Source organism: Typopeltis vanoorti, chromosome 10, assembly GCF_054136105.1.
Source record: "Typopeltis vanoorti isolate ZY-2024b chromosome 10, IOZ_Tvanoo_1.0, whole genome shotgun sequence".
Lineage (NCBI taxonomy): Eukaryota > Metazoa > Arthropoda > Arachnida > Uropygi > Thelyphonidae > Typopeltis > Typopeltis vanoorti.
This window is the reverse complement of record NC_143558.1, coordinates 44,223,415-44,247,964: the sequence shown is the minus strand read 5'-3', so window position 1 is coordinate 44,247,964 and position 24,550 is coordinate 44,223,415. Positions and strand designations below refer to the sequence as shown.

Below are 24,550 nucleotides of genomic sequence, written 5' to 3'. Positions count from 1 at the left end.
CTACTGGCTACCTTCCTGTTCTGAGACATTATGGGTTTGTATAACATACTGGTATCTTTCAGAAAACCAAAAATTGATTAGTTGCTGCAAAGAAATTTTTTTAATTGTAATCCCATACCTGAGGGCTGGTCAACCTGTAGTACATTAATACCATGAATGGGTAGAAAGTTCAGGAGAAAAAAGAAACTTGTTAACACTGGATGTGAAGGCCTACATATTGTACTCTTTAGGAAATACATAAGAAGGAAGAGTCCTCATAATAATGCTTAATGGCATAACAACACCAAGAGGAAAAATATACATCTATTTAACTCACCAATATTTTGCTGGTTTTCTACCAGCATCATCAGAGTGCAATGATAACTGTGATACACACGCAGCACTAAACTAAGTAATTATAGAAACAATTTAAATTGCAACTAACACCTGATCTCCTTACATGACACCCTCTAAATGGTCAGATAACTACAAAGTTAATAACGATAGTCTACCAGATCTCTGGTAAATTAATGCAACCATACTTGTTGAGGTTGTGAGAGTGCTTCATGGCGGATGCTGTTTCTAAGAATAGTCTCTCAGACCTGTAACAACTTTATGTAATATATAGATGTTTTTCTCCATCTGATCCTATATGAAGGGGTATTCAGAGCATGGTCTGTCAATCCTAACTTGCCATAAGATGATCTCAGATGTAATTTTTATATTCTTCAAGGCAGATGTTAACTGATCTACCAGTTAACATCTATCCAAAGCAGGCTAAACTGCAGGCACAAGGAACTTTATACACTTCAGGATGTAGTTGATTTTTTATAACATATGAAAGTAACTAGCTGAATGAAGAATTGTAAAGTAGTCTAGAGATCATATTTGCAGAGAACTTTGGCTATTTTTTTTTCTGATGTACCCTTAATGTATAAGATGGGAATGGTTTTTCTATGTGTTGGTAGGAGAGATGGGGGGGGGTGCATGTAATATATTATCTATTTTATATGGGGTGTAACCATTGGCTAAAAAGGTGTTGCAAAGGTCTTTGAGCTCAGTTTAGGAGGCCGTATCATTTGAACAAATAGCCCTGGCTCGGTGAGTAAGTGTTTTGAGGATGCCATACTGTTGGGAAGGATGGTGGTGGTGTGTTTATGTAAATACCTACCAGAATGAGTGGGTTTTCTGTAGATGGAGATGGATAATGAGCCATTACAAAGTCATGTTACTAGCATATCTAAAAAGGGGGAGACTATTATTACTTTCTTGTTTTTATGGTGAAGTTTATTTTAGGATGTTGGCTGTTAAGATGTGCTGATGTGTCTGGACCATGAAGCCAAACAGCAAACACATAATCAACATAGTGCAGCCAAAATATTGGTTTTAGTGTGGCTGTGTTAAGTGCTGTTTTCAAAATGCTCCATATAGAAGTTTGCTGGGAGGGGGAGACTCATAGCAGTCCATCTGGTTGTTTGTATATTTTGTCTTTCCATAGAAAATGAGTTGCATATATTTGAGTCTGAATAATTCTATTATGTTGGGGGGAGGGGGAGTGGCTTAATAAGGTCAAAGGTACATTAGCAGTGCCAGATTACCAAATAGGCAGAGTAGGCACTGACCTATGGGCCCCATGCCACTTAGGGGTCCTGTTACAACAAATCAAAATAATATTGCTTTCATCTTGAAAGAAAATTACAATCAAGCTTTCTTAAATTGTTTCCAAAAGATAAAAAAAATGAATCAACTCAAAGAAGAACCAAAAACTTTACATTAAAGACTCTATAGAGAAAATACTATATTAATGTAATGTACCCATTAACAACTTAAAGTACATAAACCATAGACATCAGGTTCACATTACAGTTTGTCTCTTAAAAGCTCATTTTCTGTCAGCTGTCAGTTAGCAAAAAATTTTGGTGCAACCTACATACGTGTAATATACAGTAATGATGGTTAGGGGGGGGGGGGGAGGAATCCCAAAATTTCAACTGCCCTCCACAGTTTTAATCCGGCACTGTACATTAGTGAAAATGTGAGGTGATATTGAAACTTACCATGATGTCAGTTTCAATAGAATAGATTTTCTATTAATGTTTTACAGCACAAATAAATTTTAATAAATGAGTGTAAGAGTTGTCTGTTGTACTGGAAGAGAGAGGTATGAGACTGAGCAGAAGTAAGACAGAGTATATGTGTTGCGCAGTGGGCGGCGGCCAGGAGACAGATCTGGAGCTGGAAGGAAATGTCATCAGGAAGGTGAGAGACTTTAGATACTTAGGTTCAACAGTGGAAGAAGATGGAGGAGCTGAGAAGGAAGTGGGATGCAGGATACAAGCGGGTTGGAGGAACTGGAGGGAGATGGCTGGAGTGTTATGCGATAAGAGGGTGCCGATCAATCTGAAAGGCAAAATTTATAGGACAGTAGTGAGGCCAGCTATGACATATGCTATAGAAACTGTGGCCCTGAGGAAAAATAATATCAGCAGGATGGAAGTAGCAGAGATGAGAATGCTTAGGTGGATGTGCGGTGTAACCAGAAAGGATCATCTGAGAAATGACTACGTCAGGGGAACAGTGAAAGTTACGAACTTAGGAGCGAAAATACAGGAGGCAAGGTTGAGATGGTTTGGTCATGTGATGAGGAGGGAGGACGAATATGTGGGAAGAAGGGTCATGCAGATGGATGTGCAAGGAAGGCGGAAGCGTGGGTGGCCAAAGAAGAGATGGAGGGGAGCTGGTAGAAGAGGACTTGGAGATGAAGAACTTGGATGTGGTGACAGCCTAAGACAGGACGGTATGGAAGAGACTCATTACAAACAGTGACCCCACTTAAGTGGGAGAAGCTGCAGAAGAAGAAGAAGTGTAAGAGTTGTCTGTTATGGAGGAAAATGATTTAGATAAATCTTTAGCCAGTTTGTAAGTGGGGTTGTCTATGCTATCTATTACTTTACAAAGGAGGCATTGGATTTATGATTTTTAGAGATATGGATTTTTAAGATTAAGTTTTCTGGTAATTTCTTTAGGTCAGGATGTAACTTTTTTAATAATTTGTACACTTTTTTTTTTCTTTTGGGATTTTGTAGGATCCCAATCTATGATCTGACAAGTGGAGGAGTCCTCAAGAAGTTCATTTATTTTTCTGTTGTATTCTGCATGGTTTATAATGACAGTAGCATTTCCCTTATCAGCTATAGTTACAATAATTTGTTTATTCTTATATAGCTTTTTAAGCAATGATATTTCTTTTGGTGGATTGTTATCCTTGGAAGGTTTCAATTAACTTAGAATATTAGCCACATACAACCAAATGTTGTTATCATAGGATGCAAGTGCATAGACACTGTACACCCACAGATGCAAAACCTTTCAACACTTCTGGCATGTCAGAAGGTGAATTCATTCCAATAACAAGGTAATGAATCCGTCTTGTGGAATGAGTTGTTTATTATTACATGTTGGAAAATTAACTTTTCTTTTATGTATATTGTAGTTTTTAAAGTGGTAACTATTTTGCTTGTATAACAGTTAGAAAATTTTACATATAAAGCTCGAGATTTCGCATGTTGGTGACCAATTCATACATCCTTTTTTTTTTCTCTTCTTCAGCATGAAGTGACTATTCTTGGCAATCTGCCAGTCCCAGTTCTATGAACTGGGGGCATATACAATACAATGATTTTTAAAAACGATATTTTTTTGGATGTGATGACAAAATTATGCCCATGACTAAATGCACTGACTGTCCTATGAGACTGTTTGTGATGATAAATTTACTACTATGAGTACTTGTCATAGGTGGGGTCAGGAACAGCTCTGTTGTTGACGCACTGCAAATTTTTTTCAGATGGCAATTCTTAACTTTTTGATTACTAGCAGAATTAGAAAGAAGTGGAAGAATTATCATTGCTAATTCTGATGATAAACAGTTATATTTGTGAACAAGAAATATTTGTACAAAATGCAAACAATAAAAATTAAATGTCTGTCACAAAGAGGGCAGAGAAAATTATTGAAAGATGAGTCATTATTTCACCTAACTGCACTCTTCTGTACCAAGTGAAGTATTTTTAGAGAGATCTTAAAGGCATTATCCTAACAAAATATTCTATGGTTAGATGGATTTGTACAGAATTAATAGCTTGTGTTGATGTTTGGGGGGGGGAACCAGATGTATAATTAATTATCTAAATTTATTTAGCTAATTACATTGCTAAGCCAATATTTTACCTTAGTCACCAAGGCATTTTCATGGGCACAAAGAAATATACTGAACATGCACACACAAATAGGGCAAGATTGTGCCACTTCATAAAGGAGGTGAGTGAACTCAAGCATCAAACTATAGACCTATCTGTGTTGTCAGGTGTTGTGGTTAAGTTGTTGGAGAAGCTTGTAAGAACGAGGATCCAGAGTTGGGCTGACAACAATGGTATTATCTTTGATGGACAGCATGGATTTGCTAAAGGGAGGTCATGTTTTAATAATCTACTTACTTATTACAATAAAGTGACTGCTTCCTGGGACAGAGGAGAAGGATACACAGTAATTGTATCCTTCTTGGATTTCACAAAGGCTTTTGATAGAGTACCTCATGATAAATTGATAGTGAAACTAGAGCAGATGGGGTTGGATATTAGATTAGTGCATTGAATTGGAGACTGGCTATCTGATAGGTATCAACAAGTTGTGTATGGGGGGAGCAATATCCAGGAAAAGGAAAGTCACTAGTGGAATGCCTCAGGGGCCTGTTTTGGGGCCATTACTGTTTAACTTGTATATTAACGATATAGGTGAAAATTTGGATGGAGATATTGAGTTGTTTGCAGATGATGCAAAGTTGGGACGAACCATAAAGTGTAGTGAAGATGTTGTGGCCTTGCAAGAAGACTTGAATAAATTGAGTGATTGGGCACGAAAATAGGGATGCGAGTTCAATGTTGCAAAACGTAAGGTTTTAAAATTTGGAAAACAAAGATGGGATGCAGAATTTATGCTTGGTGAGGATATATTGTTGGAAGTGGAAGATATAAGAGATCTGGGGATGATAGTGGATAAGGATCTGAAATTTAGGGGACACATAGCCAAAATTGTGAAGACAACACAAAGGCTTCAGGGAATGATGCGGAGAACATTGACATGTAGAAGTAGGGAGATTCTTGTTCTGTTGTATAAGGCTTTGATTAGGTCACACATGAATTACTGTGCCCAGATTTGGTTACCTGGTTTTCGGAAGGATGAAGAGATGTTGGAAAGGGTCCAGAGGCAATTGACTAAGGTAGTTTCTGGCCTCTGGAATGTCAAGTATGAGGAACGATTGAGAAGATGCAACTTGCAGAGTCTGGTGGACAGGAGGAAGAGGGGAGATATGATAGAGACCTACAAGTTGGTAAGAGGTTGTTATAGGATCAATGCTGGAGAAGTTCTACAGAAAATAGTGGGAGATCTGGGGAGAACCAGAGGTCATCCCTGGAAACTGTATAAAGAGGGTGTGAGTAGGGAAGTGAGAGGCAGGTTTTTTTCGTGCAGAGTTGTGAATGATTGGAATGCCTTGCCTGAGAGTGTAGTGTCTGCAAGGAGTTTGAATGTGTTCAAGTTACGGTATGATGAGCTATTTGTGTGATAAAAGGACCTCCCAGATGAGTCTTTGACTCCATGAGGTCTTGGGGTAATAATAATAATAATAATAAATAGGAAGGCAAACATGGACCGAGTGTAACAGGCAGGCTCCTACAAGATGCTAACTGGTACCCTCTACAGGTGCAGTGATGAACACTTGCTGAAAGTCTCAATGATGGTCTCCCAGATGCAGCTGAATTTGTTTAACTTTGGGGAATGTTGTAGTGCTGTGGCATATTCCAGAAATAGTCTTTCAATTTTAAAACTGTTTCTGTATAAGAAGGAGGATTTTCCCTATACAGAAACAGATTTAAATCAGAGACTGTTTCTGGAACTGCTACAATCTGCTACAGCACATTAAATAAATTAAGTAAATAAAATTTACTTAATTTATTTAAGTAAATAATTTAATTTGTTTAACATTAAATAAAAGAAACTTAAATAAATATAGTGGCATCACACTGTCCAAATCTAGATCAGCATTTTGCTACCTTCAGCAAGTATCAATAACAGCACCAGTTAGGACTATAGGAGCCATTATGATCAGTCTGTGTTTGCCTTCCTTAGTGCATATACTCAATATATTTCTTTGTGCCCATTTATTTAGTGAATAGGTTAATATACAAGAAATTAATGAACAAAAATATATACAGATTGATTGACAGTTCAGCTAACCAATCGATAACACTATTTGGGAGTAAATGAAAGTTCCTGAGGCCTCCAGGGAAGGAGTGTGTGGGGCAGTCATCAGTGATGTGGTGAATAGTCTGTGCAGTGCTATACACAAAAAATAATGACTATGAAATTCCCCACAAATGTAGTAAGTGGACACAGCAGCATTGTCCTGCCATAAATCTGTTTGGTTGGCTCCAAAGGTTTTGAGGTAGATATCAATATCTCAGGAGTGGTGGTTAAGATATTGAAGAGCAGAAGGTAGGATGGTGGAGAGGATCAGTAGGTAAGGAGAGAAAATTTTTGGTAAGGACTGAAATACTTACCAACAATTGAAGGATATCTCTATGCTATACTTTTTAAGAATGTGGGCAATGCTTTTTTTTTTTTTTTTTGAGGTGCCCTTGATGTAGGGAATGACTGGATTTTTTGTGTTTTGGATTTTGGGGTGGTTGGGTTGGATAGATGCGTAAAGAGCTCTGTTGTTTTTGTTAAGAGAGAGAAGCCACTGGGTAAAAATGTGTCCCAAATGCAATTGATTTCAGTGTAAAGGGTGTTGTGGTTCAAGCAGATGGTTCTAGCTCTGTTTGCTAAGGTTGTGATAGCATCATATGCTGCTGGGAGCAGTGGTGGTGAGATAGGTGGTGGATGTATCTGCCAGTGGGGATAGTTTCTGTATACTGATAAGGACCGATTTGGTAAGATCCATTCACCTAAAGAACTGCTAATATTTGATGAATACAAAAGATATTTCATCTATACTACAGTTGTTCTGGGGTACCAGACCATGCCATGGATATGGATCACTGGATCCAATGGAAAAAAACTCCCTGCTATACAAATAGAGATTTAAATAAGAGAAACCGTTGGAAATTCTGGTTTCACTGTATAAGGCCTTGATAAAGCCACATACGAACTGCTGTGCAGAGATTTGATCAGCTGGTTTTCAAAAAGATGAAGAGATACTGGAAAGGGTCACGAAGCAATTGACTAAGGTAATTTCTTGTGTGGAATGTTGAGTATGAAGAAAAGTTGAGAAGATGCACTTTGAAAAGCAGTTGATAAGAAGAAGAACGATGATATGATAAAGACATACATGTTGGTAAGTGATTGCTATATGATTAATGTTGAAGAGGTTTTTCATAGAATGTGGGAGATGTGGAGGGGGGGGGGAAGAGAAAAATTATGAACTGTTGTAATAGATATAACGGTATTGATATGAACACAGATCGATACGAAAATAACTATTTATTAATTTAAAAGCTAATATTTCGCTGGTATTATATCCAGCATCTTCAGAGCACACAACACAAAGTTTGTTACAAATGCAAGACAACCACAATCCGGTGTAACAGTGGGGTTAGTATAAGTAATTGCAGCATGCAACACAAGACAAAAGTCCTAATACGGCGCCATCTAGGTTTAAAAAAAGTTAATTAATAAATTAATAAATAGTTATTTATTAATTTTTTGGGGTGCTTAAGGGTCAAAGCTGTATAACTGAGAGGAGACCTCCACATAGCCTTTAAAGGAATGCGGAGAACTGACCAGGGCTTCTGACCTAATTTCCAATCCTCACCTTCGCGTGGTGCACCCTGTTGGGTATTTACCTGGATACTGAACGAATGAGGATGGGCTGGAAATTTGGGATTTAGCCGACCAAATTATATTCCTATTGGTTAAACCAAAATACAAAATGATGGTACAACATGACAAAATTTCATGCAAGCTGGGGCGTCACCTGAATAAACAAGGCCCCCCGTTGTTTTCACCAGGGAACCAGGGCGACCAGCGAAAAGTCAGCTACTGGAACAAATCTGAAAACACACCCCAACTCAACATCACCAGAGTTAAAGATCAGTACAATCAACATAAGAAGCTTGAATGGCAAAGAAATGGAGCTAGCGGAGGAATTAGATAAGTACCAGATTAACATAATAGGGGTGATTGAAACAAAAAAGACAAAAACTGGTGAGAATTTCTGAGCAATAAATACAAAATGTTATATTCAGGCAATGACAATCAAGGAAAAGAAGGAGTAGCCATAGTATTCAACACAAAATACGAGGCTAATCTTCTTGAATGCCAGTCAGTCTCAAGTAGAGTAATGTGGGCAAATATGAAAATGGGGAAACTGGACAATGAGACTTATTTGTGCCTATGGTCCCACAGAAGGTTCTACTAAGGTAGAAGTGAAGGAATTTTTTGAGGCTCTAGAGAAAGCTATTGACACAATGAAAAAGGAAAAGTTGGTCCTTGTTGGGGATCTAAATAGCAGAGTAGGAAGTGATTGTCAGACATACAAGAATGTTTTGGGAAAATTTGGAGAAAAGAGCAAAGCTAATAATGACAATTATGAAATAATGACAAAGGTACGTGACAGAGGGGTGCTTAAGGGTCAAAACTGCACAACTGAGAGGAGACCTCCACATAGCCTTTAAAGGAATGAGGAGAACCGACCAGGGCTTTTGACCTAATGTCCAATCCTCACCTTCTCGTAGTGCACCCTGTTGGGTATCTACTTGGATACTGAACGAACAAGGATGGGCTGGCAATTTGGGATTTAGCCGACCAAATTGTATTCTTACTGGTTAAACCAAAATAAAAAAATGATAGTACAACATGACAAAATTTCATGCCGGCTGGGGCGTTGCCCGGTTAAACAAGGTCCCCATTGTTTTCACCAGGGAACCAGGGTGAACAGCGAAAAGTCAGCTACTGGAACAAATCTGAAAACAAACCCCAACTCAATATCACCAGAGTTAAAGATCGGTACTATCAACGTAAGAAGCCTGAATGGCAAAGAAATGGAGCTAGCTGAGGAATTAGATAAGTACCAGATCGACATAACAGGAGTGACCGAAACAGAAAAGACAAAAACTGGTGAGATCTTTCTGAGCAATAAATACAAAATGTTATATTCAGGCAATGACAATCAAGGAAAAGAAGGAGTAGCATTGTATTCAACACAAAATACGAGGCTAATCTTCTTGAATGGCAGTCAGTCTCAAGTAGAGTAATGTGGGCAAATATGAGAATGGGGAACTGGACAATGAGACTTATTTGTGCCTATGGTCCCACAGAAGGTTCTACTAAGGTAGAAGTGGAGGAATTTTTTGAGGCATTAGAAAAAGCAACTGACACAATGAAAAATGAAAAGTTGGTCCTTGTTGGGGATCTAAATAGCAGAGTAGGAAATGATTGTGAGACATGCAAAAATATTTTGGGAAAATTTGGAGAAAAGAACAAAGCTAATAATAATGGCAAATATCTGTTGGATTTCTACTCAGGACATGGACTGGTTATTACTAACACCATGTTCCAACATAAAAATGTGCACAAATTCACATGGAGAGTGAGGCAAGGAATAAGAAAAGTCTCATTGACTATGTAATTGTTGATAGTGATGTTTTCTCCCTGGTGCAGGACACCAGAGTGTACAGAGGATTTGAAATTGGAAGTGATCACTATTTAGTCTTGAGCAGGATAAAATTGAATTTCATATTGAAAAGAAAAACATGTAAGAAAGTTTTAAAGCAAATGAAAGTTGAGCAGCTCTCAGATGTGAACTGTAGACTAAAATACACAAAGATTATTGAAGAAAAAATGAAAGAGTTTGAGAACAGGAATCAAACCTTGGAGATTCAGTGGCAAACTCTGAAGAAAACATTGATTGATTCTGCCAGAGAGGCATGTGGTGAGGTTGTGTGCAAGGATAAAAAAATCAGAACTCCCTGGTGGACACAGGTTGTTAAAGAGGCAGTGAAGGAAAAGAAGAAAGCATATCAAAAGTTCCTGTCAAATAAGTCAGCTTGTGCTCTTAGAGAATATAGAGACAAATGCAAGAATGCTAAACACTGTGTAAAACTAGCTAAACAAAAGTCATGGGAGGACTTGGCAAGAATATAAAAAATAAATATCAAGAAGGTGGCAAAATATTCTGGAGGTTGTTGAAGAAGCTTAGGAATGGAGGAAAGAGTGCTGTAAAAGGAGTTAGAGATGATAAAGGTGACATGAAAACGGGAGAAAAAGATATCCTTGAAGTATGGAGTAATTACTTTGAAAAACTGCTAAATGAAACAAGCAGTGATCACAGCACAGTGGTAAAAAACACTGACCAGGCATGCAGTCAGGGATACATATCCATACTTGAAGTAGAAAAAGCCATGAAAGGCTTGAAATGTGGAAAGGCAGCAGGAGTAGATGATATTCGACCAGAAATGCTGAAGTTTGGTGGTATAAGAGTCTTACAGTGACTGCACTGTATAGTTCAGAAAGCCTGCACAGAGGGACGAATTCTCGATGATTGGAGTAGAGCTCTCATAGCACCCATATATAAAAAGGGAAATAAAACTGAATGTGAGAATTATAGAGGTATTTCCCTACTGAGTGTTCCTGGCAAGATCTATGCAAGTATACTTGAGAAACGGTTGAGAAGAATTGTGGAAGAGAAGCTTGGTGAAGAACAAGCTGGATTCAGGCCAAATAGAGGCTGTCAGGATCAGATCTTCACTTTACGACAAATAGTCGAGAAAACATGGGAATATAACAAAGATCTGTATTTAAGTTTTGTCGATTTGGAAAAGGCATATGACAAGGTGCCAAGAGAGAAGCTATTCAATACGCTACAGTTATATGGTGTCAATGGGGCATTATATCAAGCAATACTTAGTCTTTATTTGAGTTGTAAGTCAGCAGTTAGAATTGAAGGAAGTACAGTAAGTTGGTTTAATGTTAAATCTGGTGTCAGACAAGGATGTGCATTATATCCTCTGTTATTCATTATCTATATGGATCACATTATGAAGGAAAGTGGTATTAAACATGATATCAAAATTGGAGATGTTAATGTCAGCTCTTTGCTTTATGCGGATGATGTTTACTTCTAAATAAATCTGCTACAAGTCTACTTGTAGCAGATTTATTATACTGATAAGGACCGATTTGGTAAGATCCATTCACCTAAAGAACTGCTAATATTTGATGAATACAAAAGATATTTCATCTATACTACAGTTGTTCTGGGGTACCAGACCATGCCATGGATATGGATCACTGGATCCAATGGAAAAAAACTCCCTGCTATACAAATAGAGATTTAAATAAGAGAAACCGTTGGAAATTCTGGTTTCACTGTATAAGGCCTTGATAAAGCCACATACGAACTGCTGTGCAGAGATTTGATCAGCTGGTTTTCAAAAAGATGAAGAGATACTGGAAAGGGTCACGAAGCAATTGACTAAGGTAATTTCTTGTGTGGAATGTTGAGTATGAAGAAAAGTTGAGAAGATGCACTTTGAAAAGCAGTTGATAAGAAGAAGAACGATGATATGATAAAGACATACATGTTGGTAAGTGATTGCTATATGATTAATGTTGAAGAGGTTTTTCATAGAATGTGGGAGATGTGGAGGGGGGGGGAAGAGAAAAATTATGAACTGTTGTAATAGATATAACGGTATTGATATGAACACAGATCGATACGAAAATAACTATTTATTAATTTAAAAGCTAATATTTCGCTGGTATTATATCCAGCATCTTCAGAGCACACAACACAAAGTTTGTTACAAATGCAAGACAACCACAATCCGGTGTAACAGTGGGGTTAGTATAAGTAATTGCAGCATGCAACACAAGACAAAAGTCCTAATACGGCGCCATCTAGGTTAAAAAAAAGTTAATTAATAAATTAATAAATAGTTATTTATTAATTTTTTGGGGTGCTTAAGGGTCAAAGCTGTATAACTGAGAGGAGACCTCCACATAGCCTTTAAAGGAATGCGGAGAACTGACCAGGGCTTCTGACCTAATTTCCAATCCTCACCTTCGCGTGGTGCACCCTGTTGGGTATTTACCTGGATACTGAACGAATGAGGATGGGCTGGAAATTTGGGATTTAGCCGACCAAATTATATTCCTATTGGTTAAACCAAAATACAAAATGATGGTACAACATGACAAAATTTCATGCAAGCTGGGGCGTCACCTGAATAAACAAGGCCCCCCGTTGTTTTCACCAGGGAACCAGGGCGACCAGCGAAAAGTCAGCTACTGGAACAAATCTGAAAACACACCCCAACTCAACATCACCAGAGTTAAAGATCAGTACAATCAACATAAGAAGCTTGAATGGCAAAGAAATGGAGCTAGCGGAGGAATTAGATAAGTACCAGATTAACATAATAGGGGTGATTGAAACAAAAAAGACAAAAACTGGTGAGAATTTCTGAGCAATAAATACAAAATGTTATATTCAGGCAATGACAATCAAGGAAAAGAAGGAGTAGCCATAGTATTCAACACAAAATACGAGGCTAATCTTCTTGAATGCCAGTCAGTCTCAAGTAGAGTAATGTGGGCAAATATGAAAATGGGGAAACTGGACAATGAGACTTATTTGTGCCTATGGTCCCACAGAAGGTTCTACTAAGGTAGAAGTGAAGGAATTTTTTGAGGCTCTAGAGAAAGCTATTGACACAATGAAAAAGGAAAAGTTGGTCCTTGTTGGGGATCTAAATAGCAGAGTAGGAAGTGATTGTCAGACATACAAGAATGTTTTGGGAAAATTTGGAGAAAAGAGCAAAGCTAATAATGACAATTATGAAATAATGACAAAGGTACGTGACAGAGGGGTGCTTAAGGGTCAAAACTGCACAACTGAGAGGAGACCTCCACATAGCCTTTAAAGGAATGCGGAGAACCGACCAGGGCTTCTGACCTAATGTCCAATCCTCACCTTCTCGTGGTGCACCCTGTTGGGTATCTACTTTGATACTGAACGAACGAGGATGGGCTGGCAATTTGGGATTTAGCCGACCAAATTGTATTCTTACTGGTTAAACCAAAATAAAAAAATGATAGTACAACATGACAAAATTTCATGCCGGCTGGGGCGTTGCCCGGTTAAACAAGGTCCCCATTGTTTTCACCAGGGAACCAGGGTGAACAGCGAAAAGTCAGCTACTGGAACAAATCTGAAAACAAACCCCAACTCAATATCACCAGAGTTAAAGATCGGTACTATCAACGTAAGAAGCCTGAATGGCAAAGAAATGGAGCTAGCTGAGGAATTAGATAAGTACCAGATCGACATAACAGGAGTGACCGAAACAGAAAAGACAAAAACTGGTGAGATCTTTCTGAGCAATAAATACAAAATGTTATATTCAGGCAATGACAATCAAGGAAAAGAAGGAGTAGCATTGTATTCAACACAAAATACGAGGCTAATCTTCTTGAATGGCAGTCAGTCTCAAGTAGAGTAATGTGGGCAAATATGAGAATGGGGAACTGGACAATGAGACTTATTTGTGCCTATGGTCCCACAGAAGGTTCTACTAAGGTAGAAGTGGAGGAATTTTTTGAGGCATTAGAAAAAGCAACTGACACAATGAAAAATGAAAAGTTGGTCCTTGTTGGGGATCTAAATAGCAGAGTAGGAAATGATTGTGAGACATGCAAAAATATTTTGGGAAAATTTGGAGAAAAGAACAAAGCTAATAATAATGGCAAATATCTGTTGGATTTCTACTCAGGACATGGACTGGTTATTACTAACACCATGTTCCAACATAAAAATGTGCACAAATTCACATGGAGAGTGAGACAAGGAATAAGAAAAGTCTCATTGACTATGTAATTGTTGATAGTGATGTTTTCTCCCTGGTGCAGGACACCAGAGTGTACAGAGGATTTGAAATTGGAAGTGATCACTATTTAGTCTTGAGCAGGATAAAATTGAATTTCATATTGAAAAGAAAAACATGTAAGAAAGTTTTAAAGCAAATGAAAGTTGAGCAGCTCTCAGATGTGAACTGTAGACTAAAATACACAAAGATTATTGAAGAAAAAATGAAAGAGTTTGAGAACAGGAATCAAACCTTGGAGATTCAGTGGCAAACTCTGAAGAAAACATTGATTGATTCTGCCAGAGAGGCATGTGGTGAGGTTGTGTGCAAGGATAAAAAAATCAGAACTCCCTGGTGGACACAGGTTGTTAAAGAGGCAGTGAAGGAAAAGAAGAAAGCATATCAAAAGTTCCTGTCAAATAAGTCAGCTTGTGCTCTTAGAGAATATAGAGACAAATGCAAGAATGCTAAACACTGTGTAAAACTAGCTAAACAAAAGTCATGGGAGGACTTGGCAAGAATATAAAAAATAAATATCAAGAAGGTGGCAAAATATTCTGGAGGTTGTTGAAGAAGCTTAGGAATGGAGGAAAGAGTGCTGTAAAAGGAGTTAGAGATGATAAAGGTGACATGAAAATGGGAGAAAAAGATATCCTTGAAGTATGGAGTAATTACTTTGAAAAACTGCTAAATGAAACAAGCAGTGATCACAGCACAGTGGTAAAAAACACTGACCAGGCATGCAGTCAGGGATACATATCCATACTTGAAGTAGAAAAAGCCATGAAAGGCTTGAAATGTGGAAAGGCAGCAGGAGTAGATGATATTCGACCAGAAATGCTGAAGTTTGGTGGTATAAGAGTCTTACAGTGACTGCACTGTATAGTTCAGAAAGCCTGCACAGAGGGACGAATTCTCGATGATTGGAGTAGAGCTCTCATAGCACCCATATATAAAAAGGGAAATAAAACTGAATGTGAGAATTATAGAGGTATTTCCCTACTGAGTGTTCCTGGCAAGATCTATGCAAGTATACTTGAGAAACGGTTGAGAAGAATTGTGGAAGAGAAGCTTGGTGAAGAACAAGCTGGATTCAGGCCAAATAGAGGCTGTCAGGATCAGATCTTCACTTTACGACAAATAGTCGAGAAAACATGGGAATATAACAAAGATCTGTATTTAAGTTTTGTCGATTTGGAAAAGGCATATGACAAGGTGCCAAGAGAGAAGCTATTCAATACGCTACAGTTATATGGTGTCAATGGGGCATTATATCAAGCAATACTTAGTCTTTATTTGAGTTGTAAGTCAGCAGTTAGAATTGAAGGAAGTACAGTAAGTTGGTTTAATGTTAAATCTGGTGTCAGACAAGGATGTGCATTATATCCTCTGTTATTCATTATCTATATGGATCACATTATGAAGGAAAGTGGTATTAAACATGATATCAAAATTGGAGATGTTAATGTCAGCTCTTTGCTTTATGCGGATGATGTTTACTTCTAAATAAATCTGCTACAAGTCTACAAGATTCTCTGACTAAATTCAATAGCTGTTGTAATAGATATGGTATGAAGGTCAGCAATAAAAAGACAAAGACAATGAAAATAGGCAGAATCATTGAAAATGTCAACTGTGTTGTGAATGGAGAACCTGTGGAACAAGTAAAACATTTCAGCTATTTAGGCACGATTTTTACTGAAGATGGTAAATTAAATATAGATATAGACAACAGAATCAGCAAAGCTGGTATGGTGGGAAGTCAACTGAATAAATTCATATGGAATAAAGAGAAATTAGTCGGAACACTAAATTAGCTGTATACAAGACAGTGTTCAAACCAGTTTTAACATATGGATCTGAGAGCTGGGTCAGAAGTAAAACACTTGACCAAAGACTAGAGACCACAGATATGAGAGTCCTGAGAAAGATTATAGGCGTGAACAGATGGCATCAATGGCAACATCATATTAAAAACGAAGATATTAGGAAAGAACATAACATTGTCAGCATCCAGGAATGGGTTAGCAGTGCTAATCTCAGGTGGTATGGTCACTTAAACTGAATGTGCGAGGAAAGATTAGCAAAACAAGTGTTCTATGCCAGGTTGGCAGCAAAACTACCTAGAGGAAGACCAAGATATAGGCGGATTGATACGGTACAAAGTGCCTTAGACGACAGAAATATAAGATCTGATAATGTTGGAGTCTTGACATGTAACAGACTGATTTGGAGGAAAATTGTAGATAGGAAATTAATAATGATGTAATTTTTTTCATGTAGTACTATCATATCCTGTACACCCCTTGAGGGTACATGGCAGGAATTTGATGATGATGATGATGATGACGATGACAAAGGGATCTTGGAATATAATAAGACTATATCTGGAATCTTCCACAGCACTACAACATTCCCCAGACTTAAACAAATTTGGCTGCATCACACTGTCAAAAATCTGGGAGACCATCGTTTTGAGACTTTCAGCAAGTGTTCATCAATGCACTCATAGAGGACACCAGGTAGGACTACAGGAGCCTGCCATTACAATCATTGTGTTTCCCTTCTTACCAGTGTGTCTGCATGCACATGCACTCAATATACCTCTTTATGCCCATGAAGATGCCTTAATAACCAAGGCAAAATATTCGCTTAGTAATCTAATTAACTAATTAAATTAAATTAACTACTTATATTTAATTAGTTAATTATTAGCTTTACAGCCTCTGTAGCTCAATCAATATAGATGAAGCCCTTTAGTTGGAAAGACCTAGGTTCAATTCCTGTCAGTGACGTGAGGACTTCATCTGGTCTCTTTCAACAAAAGATGAGTTAGCCGGTCTTATACAGAGGTAGGGGGTTTTCTCACCCAGAAACTCAGGTTTTTTGTCACCCTGAACAGGCAAACCTTCCTCGTGAACATACACATCGACAGACATAGGACATACCGGGAGGCATAGGGCTAACAACCTTATTGTTATTACAGAGAACTCCAAGAATTCCTCAGACTCATCAAGGGAGGTCCTAAACATCATGTCAAGAACTATTCAGCATTTGCACAGTCATGGCACCCACAACACACTCTGGCAGCTTATTCAACTCATTCACCACTCTCCAAGTAAAACCCTAGTTCTAACAACCTTGCTAACTACACTCTTGCTCAGTTTCCATGGACGGCCCCTAGTTCTCCCACCACACCAGACCTGTTCTGAAAAATTTCCTCTGAATTAATCTCGAAAAAATCCCTCAGTAATTTGAATGTCTCAAATTACTGAGGGATTTTTCAACCTATTGTCTTAAGGTTCATTCCATTGACAAGCCACCATCTTGGTCACTCACCTCTGGATCCTCTCTACCTCCTCCCCATCAAGAAGAACCCCTGGCATCCAGATCTGGGCACAGTAGAGTACAGTTCCACCAATGTCGTCTACTGAGGCTAATCTTTTTACCCCAAAATGCAAATTATCCTCGAGTTGCAGTTGCAATGTCTAAGAATAGTTGGAAGGTTGTGTGCTGACCTGGTTGGCTGAGTGGTTAGCGTATTCGCTCTCCAACAAAAAGGCTGCGGGTTTGAATCCCACCGTGGGCATAGATGTTTGTGATTGTCTGTTGAAATACCAGTGATAGTGGTCGGCAGTATGCGTTGATGTAGATGATGAAAGTAGGCGTTGGTGAATTAAGTGGTGGAGACGGAGAGTTGTGGAGTGGATGCCCTCCCTCGATGAGTCTTTGGACTCCCTGGAAGTGTCATGTAATAATAATAATAATAATAATAATTAAGTGCCTGTTACTATTGATGATGACGAATTATTAGCTTCAGACCTCTATTTTTTTTTCTTTTTTCACTGCACATCGACATGAATGATAATCAACATCTAACATTAATAACATTAACAACCAGAATTAATAGCTGTTCATATGCTATTAATTCTAATATGAATTAATACCAAATTAATTTCTTCTTCAACTTTTTCCAGTAAGTTGTGCATTGGAATATGTAGTTCTAAACTTGTACTCCCATATTTTATCATTTTTGAAACATTCACTGAATGAAATCACACTGCAGGTCCTAAAAGGTTGAATATCCTTGTGAAATCCATAAGTACTTTAAGTGCCTCAAAATAGTTAAACAGTTTTCTTCTCAGTTTAACATCAGTCACATGCAAATTTCCATCATGTCTACTGCATGAAGTAAAGATAGTAACAAGCAATAAACTCAAATGGCAATACACTGCTTTTAGTCTAGCCAGTACAATTTGAATAAGAAATGGCACAGTTGCAGACTAGACATCACTGACACACACACACACACACACACGCACGCAAAAGGGTCATATGGATGATCCTAATAAAAGCTCAGTTGGTACATATGCATTCTCATTAAAACTTCCTTTTGATGTTTTAGTTACTGAAAATTATTTATAGAATAGATCTACGCTTATCTGAAACAATAAAACCATAAAAATACAAAAGAAAAAAAAGTAAAAAGAAAAATTGCCACATATCTCCTAAAGACCACACTCTGGGAAACACTATTTTAGAGATATCAACAACAGTCACTTGAGACTCACCAAACTTTTCCATTAGCTATATAAAATATCAGAGCAGGTGAAACTTGTAACTTTTTATTAAACTAAATATCACTTCTACATATTTTGCTGTTTATCTTTGGCTAACAGCATCTTCAAGAAAATCTTCAAGAAACGCTTGGTTGAACAGCGGGAAGGAGTCATAACAAAGGGCCATCCCTGGAAGTTATGAAAGGAAACTGTGAGAAAGAGGGTGAGGAGTGGTTTCTTTGCATGGAGGGTGGTTGAACCATGGAATGCATTGCCTGATGGAGTGATGAGAGTGAGAATCGTCAATGCATTTAAGGAGTGGTATGATAGACTTTGTGTTTCCTAGGAGGGACCTCCCTCAATGAGTCTTGATAGACGTGCTTCTTAGAAGGGACCTCCCACGATGAGTCTTTTGACTCCATGGAGGCATGAATAATAATAATAATAATAATAATAATAATAATAATAATAAATACAAAATGATCTAAATGCTTCAAGCAGCGTTTTTCTTTTCTTTTTTTTAAACAAATTGAAAGATACCGAACAGTCAGTCACTAGACAAAATCATGTTCAGTCTATATATTGTCCGTAAAACTAGTAGGTGTTTGTTAGCATAACAAAGGTCTTATATGTCACATACATGAATTAAAGACTTCCAGATGTCATGATGTATAAATCCTTGGTTTCTTCCTCAACAAACTTTTGGAGATAGAGTTATACTGGTGAGAGACCATGCAGTCTCTTGACTTGATAGCTGAATAGACATGCAGAAGTTTCAAGGAGGAAGGAATTTATGCAGATGTTGAAAGTTTTTTTTCACTTGATTATTCTATAAATTAAAGATGCCAACAAATCACATCCTTGGTTTCATCCTTTATCCAAGTGTAAGCAAACAAAGTTTGTGCTTTAAGTCACTTCATGACTGGGCTACTTCTGTGAATTTGCTACAACCTCCACACAGTCAATCATATGTTCTATTGTTGTGTCCTATTCTTCTTATTCTACTCTATTAACTTTCTTATACTTTATATCCTACCGGCTGCGCCATTTATGTTGTGTCCCAATTTTTCTTATTCTATTCTATTAACTTTCTTATACTTTATATCCTACCGGCTGCGCCATTTATGTTGTGTCCCATTTTACAATTTTTATTCTATCTAACAATTGCTGCTTATCTACGTTCTTCTACTTTCTACGCACAAGATATCACCAAAAATTTTACTAATACTTAAGTTATTTCTCCCCTTAGTACCCCTAATATTTGTATTTATACTATGCCTTTTGGGATATTTAGTTTAAGATATTATATACAAAAACAAGGAGAAAGAACTCAAATATGTCTTAAAGTGTAACTATGTTGCAGTCGTGACACTTTATCTCGTTTCTTAACATTAATTTCCCGCGTGATTAGGTTCGTATTTTTCAAGTGGTGCATTGGACAGCAATTTCACACAACTCTTTTATCATTGAACAAAGGTTTATTAAATTTCTTAACATGGTACAATTCAATTTTTTTTTTGATTACTCAATTTAATGCTAAACTAAATACCTACAAACTAACATTAGCTTATTACATGTAATTAGGCTATGATCCTATAATGAGTATTTCGATCATGCCGCCATAACAATTTAACACATAAATTCACTTGACATGGACAAATAAGATTAATTCACACTATTTAACAATTTTAACTTAAGTAGATTAACTAAACCTTTTTCTGCACTAGCACACAACTATGACATTTTAACTTTCCAATACATTACAATAGACATGCAAAATTCTCAGGACACTTAATTTTTCACATAACATTAACACTAGCCAGCTTACTTTTAATATATTCTGCCAGATACTAAAGTTCTAGTATAAATTTTCCTTGTTCACTTCAACAGTTCCGTATTAGAACAATGACTTATCACAGACAAATTTTAGTTAACATTAGATGTATATTTACAGTACCTTTCTTTCTTGGGATTTTCATATGGACCTTTACCTTCTTCTGATTGAACTATCTTGATATAACCTCACCGATAATCTGCTTCTCCTACGTTCCTTTTGGAATTGAATTAGGCTTACGCTGGCTTAACTTTTCGTAACTCCGAACACACTTTGGATCATCTAAATATCGGCTGTGCAACTCGCCACGTGGACGTCGATTTCTTTACTTCTTTCTCCTTCTTGTAGTTGTCACTGAAGTCGAAACACAAAGAATATGCTTTCCTTTCCTAGACTATATGGCATTCTTCGCGTCTCACATAGGAAATACAGAACCGAAATTCCGCTCACTTTTGTTTCCGTGTTGTGGCGTCGGAGATATAACTCCAATCTCCCCACTCAGGAAAACTCCGTGAAATCCCTACGAAAGAGCTCGCGAAGGGCTCTCTTGGAACAGAATCAAAACCAAAACCAAGAAAAGCCTCGTGGGGGGGGGGGGTTTCCAACCCTTTTATACCTGTTCTCCTAACGGCACTTTTTCTAACTTCTTTTCTCCACCCCCTACTTGTTTTTACTTCACCGACCAATTAGGGTGGCGTTTTTCTGCCAAACGTCATTTGATCGGCGGGCTCTTAACGATGTCTCAATTCGGGAATCGGCCCTGAGCGACAGTCTGTTGTTTTCCTTTGCTAGCCTCTAATTTAATCCCCTTTCCAAAATTTTTCTATGAACTTACTTAATAACTTAATCTCTAGCCTCTCACATACCATCTTTTATGACTAATCCTTTTCTGTCTTATTTATTTAACTTTTCTTATTTAAATCATATCACAATGTTAATATATTCTTTCTTTTGTTAGTTAGTTTAACAAAACCTTTATATTTTATATATTTTATTGGATGCAAGAATCTTTCTTTTTCTTTTAATTAATTCAACTATATATTTTTTTTTTGCAGGTTTCCAATTTATTTTATTTATTCTTCATGTTACACCATGATAACTGAGAATTTTACATTCTTAAGATATCAGGGTGTAACACTATGAATGCTCACTCTCTTCAAGTGCATGGAGATGGCTATACAATGTACAGCACATTGCTTTCCTCACACAAGAATAAATTCTTTATTTATGGTTTCCAGCACCTGTAAATAATAGACAGAAAATTCTTATTTTTATCATCAATAAATTCCAATACAATATCTGGAAGATGATAAAAAAAGTATGCAAACAACACCAGTCCTCCAAATATGCTAGATTTGTTCTGAATTGTCCTATTCAAGTTCTACAGCTTGATACATTGTTTACTGCTGCTTGAAAAAAGAATACCAAAGCAAATCAAAATTCAAGATCAAATGGTGCAGTTCACCTATCCTGAATACCATGAGGAACAAGACTATAGGTCTTTCTTCTATAATACTAACTATCAACTGACATCTTCAGGCTAACTAAACCAAGTTAATATCATGTTTTTTTTACATCTCCAAGTTTTTTTTTTTTTTTTGGTCTTCCACAGAGGTGACTTAGTTTAGTTTATTTAACAGCTTTAATTCACAATACAAGAATCATAAGAAAATAATATTTATTTAACTTACTTGCTGATATTTCACTGGTGTTATACCCAGCATCTTCAGTTTGTCACAGTACATGAACAGCAACAATTAATTAACAGTGGGACCAGTTTTAAAATTATAATGGACAACATAACGAATTAAAGTCCTAACTAGTACCATACATTTCAATAAAGAGAGAGTTAACGAGTTTTAATTTGATCTTAAAATGACTGCTGCCAGATTTTGGTGAATGTTTTAAAGCTGCTGCTGCTAATTCCAAAAACAGTCTCTCAGACTTACAACTTCTGTATAGCACTTTTGTTTTTTTCCATTTGATCCTGTGTAAAGAGGTATCCAAAGCACGGTCTGCTAGTCCCAACTTGCCATAATAATGGTGCTTGACATATTTTTTTACGTTCTCTGAGAGATGTCACCAGTTCTTCCTGTCTGTACATAGTAAGTCAGGTCACATGTACAGGACACGTCATACATTCCTGGAGGTGATAAAGTAAAGAGTTTGTCCTGAACGGATGAGAGTTGACAATTTGATATATTGTTTAAATGTGGTAAGGTGCTAATATTTATTCAGCATTTTGGATATCTTTTCCAATGTTCCCTCAATGTATGGCAACAGTTTTTACTATGGTCTCATGTATTAGGCAATGAAGGGAGATTTCATGGGGGCATGTAGTATTTTTGGAATTATAGCCATTGACTAAAAAAAAAGTATGGCACAGGTAAATGAGTTCAATGATAAGAGCATTTTAATTGGAACAAACAGCTTTGCCTCTGTCGGTGTTTTAAGATGCCATATTGTTGATTTGGATGATGGTGTGACTGTTTGTAGAAATATCTTCAGTATGTGTAGGTTTTCTATAAACAAAAAAAGATAATGAACCATCAGGGAGGCATGTGACTAGTGTATCCAGAAAGGGCAGACATTCATTAGATTTCTGTTCCATCATGAAGTAAATTTTAGGATGTTGGCTATTTAAATGCTAGCCTGGTTGGCCAAGTGGTTAGTATTTCCACTCTCCAGCCAAAGGGCTGCTGGTTCGAATTCCGCCATGGGTATGGATGTTTGTGATTGTCTGTGAAAATACTTGTGATGGTGTTGAGCAGTAGATGGCATTGGTGTAGATGATGTGGTTCGCTGTAGTTGGTGGAATGAGTGTTGGAGACAGAAAGTTGTAGGGTAGGTACCCTCCCTTGATGAGTCGTTGGACTCCTTGGAGGTGTCATGTAATAATAATAATAATAATAATAAATGCACTAAAAATGTATCTAATGTAAAATGTAAAAAATGTTTGGACCATTGGTTTTCTAGCTTGGTTCTCTAAGTTTTCTGAGTGGGTATCAATCACCTCTGTGGCTCCCAGCTGCTATTCACTTTGAAAGTTTATATTGACATTTGATGCAATAGTGCTAAGTCAAAAGGATGAAACAATGTGCTAAAGTCTTGTTTTCCTCCCCTTCTCTACAATTTTCTGTCTTTCTTTTTTCTTTCTCTCTCTCCTATTACTAATAGGCTCTTTCCCACTTTTATTTTATATTACTCCTAGGCTGATTATGTGATTCCCTTTTCTTTTTCACTGTCCTTATTAAGCATATCTATTATTGCAGTTTTTCACACCGTGACAATCTAGATATCCTGATTTTTCCTTCTAACTTTCTTGAAACTTCTTTCCCTAGCTCAGTAAGTTTAATGAGTTTTAGTCTATAGCTGAGCTGGTACTACAGGCTTTATTCCTAGAAAGATCATGAGTGGTGAAGTGTTAGAAGTGAATGAAGAGGATGTATTCCGAATACTGAGTATACTAAATGTCAATAAGGCAGGGGGAATAGATGGAATTTTACAAAGTGTTTTGAGTAAATATGGTATGGAACTAGCTGTGCCGTTAACTTGGCTGTTTAATGAGAGTCTTGCAATGAGGTAAGTTTTTAGAGAGTAGAAGGAGGACAAGATAGTACCACTGCATAAGGGTGATAATAGAATGGAGGTATCAACCTATAGGCCTGTTTGTATTTCTTCTGGAGTTGTTAAGATTTTGGAGAAATTGGTAAGAACTCATATACAGAATTGCGCAGATGAGGGTAATATTATTTATGCAGCATGGATTTGTTAAAGGGCACTCTTGTTTTAGTCATCTGGTTACCTTTTATAATAGAGTAACAAGAGCATTGGATGAAAGTAAGGCATAAACTGTCATTTTTTAAAATTTTTCCAGGGCATTTCACAGGGTGCCACATGACAAGTTGATTTTTAAGTAGCATCATATGGGTTTGGTTATCAGGTTACTGGATTGGATTAGTGATTGGCTCTCTGACAGATATCAAAAGTTGTATATGCGAAAGCAGTATTAAGGTGTAAGAAGGTTACAAGACTGAACCCTGTAGAGTTCCACAGGGTTCAGTCTTGGGACCACTGCTGTTCAATCTTTATGTCAATGATATTGACACAGGTTTACAGGAAGATGTTCAGTTGTTTGCAGATGATGTGAAGCTTGGGAGGGTTAGCACTATTACTAATAAGTAATAGTGCTAATGTTTCGGCTCTTCAAGAGGATTTGAATAAGCTGGAAGAGTGGACAAAGGCATGAGATGTCA

At 37.2% G+C, this 24,550-nt stretch overlaps 1 protein-coding gene across 1 annotated transcript in view; it reads right to left on the bottom strand.

The window, feature by feature from the left end:
• LOC150102373 (sodium-dependent glucose transporter 1A-like) overlaps positions 1-24,550 on the bottom strand; it is an 82,931-nt gene that overhangs the window by 24,801 nt on the left and 33,580 nt on the right. The window lies entirely within an intron of this gene.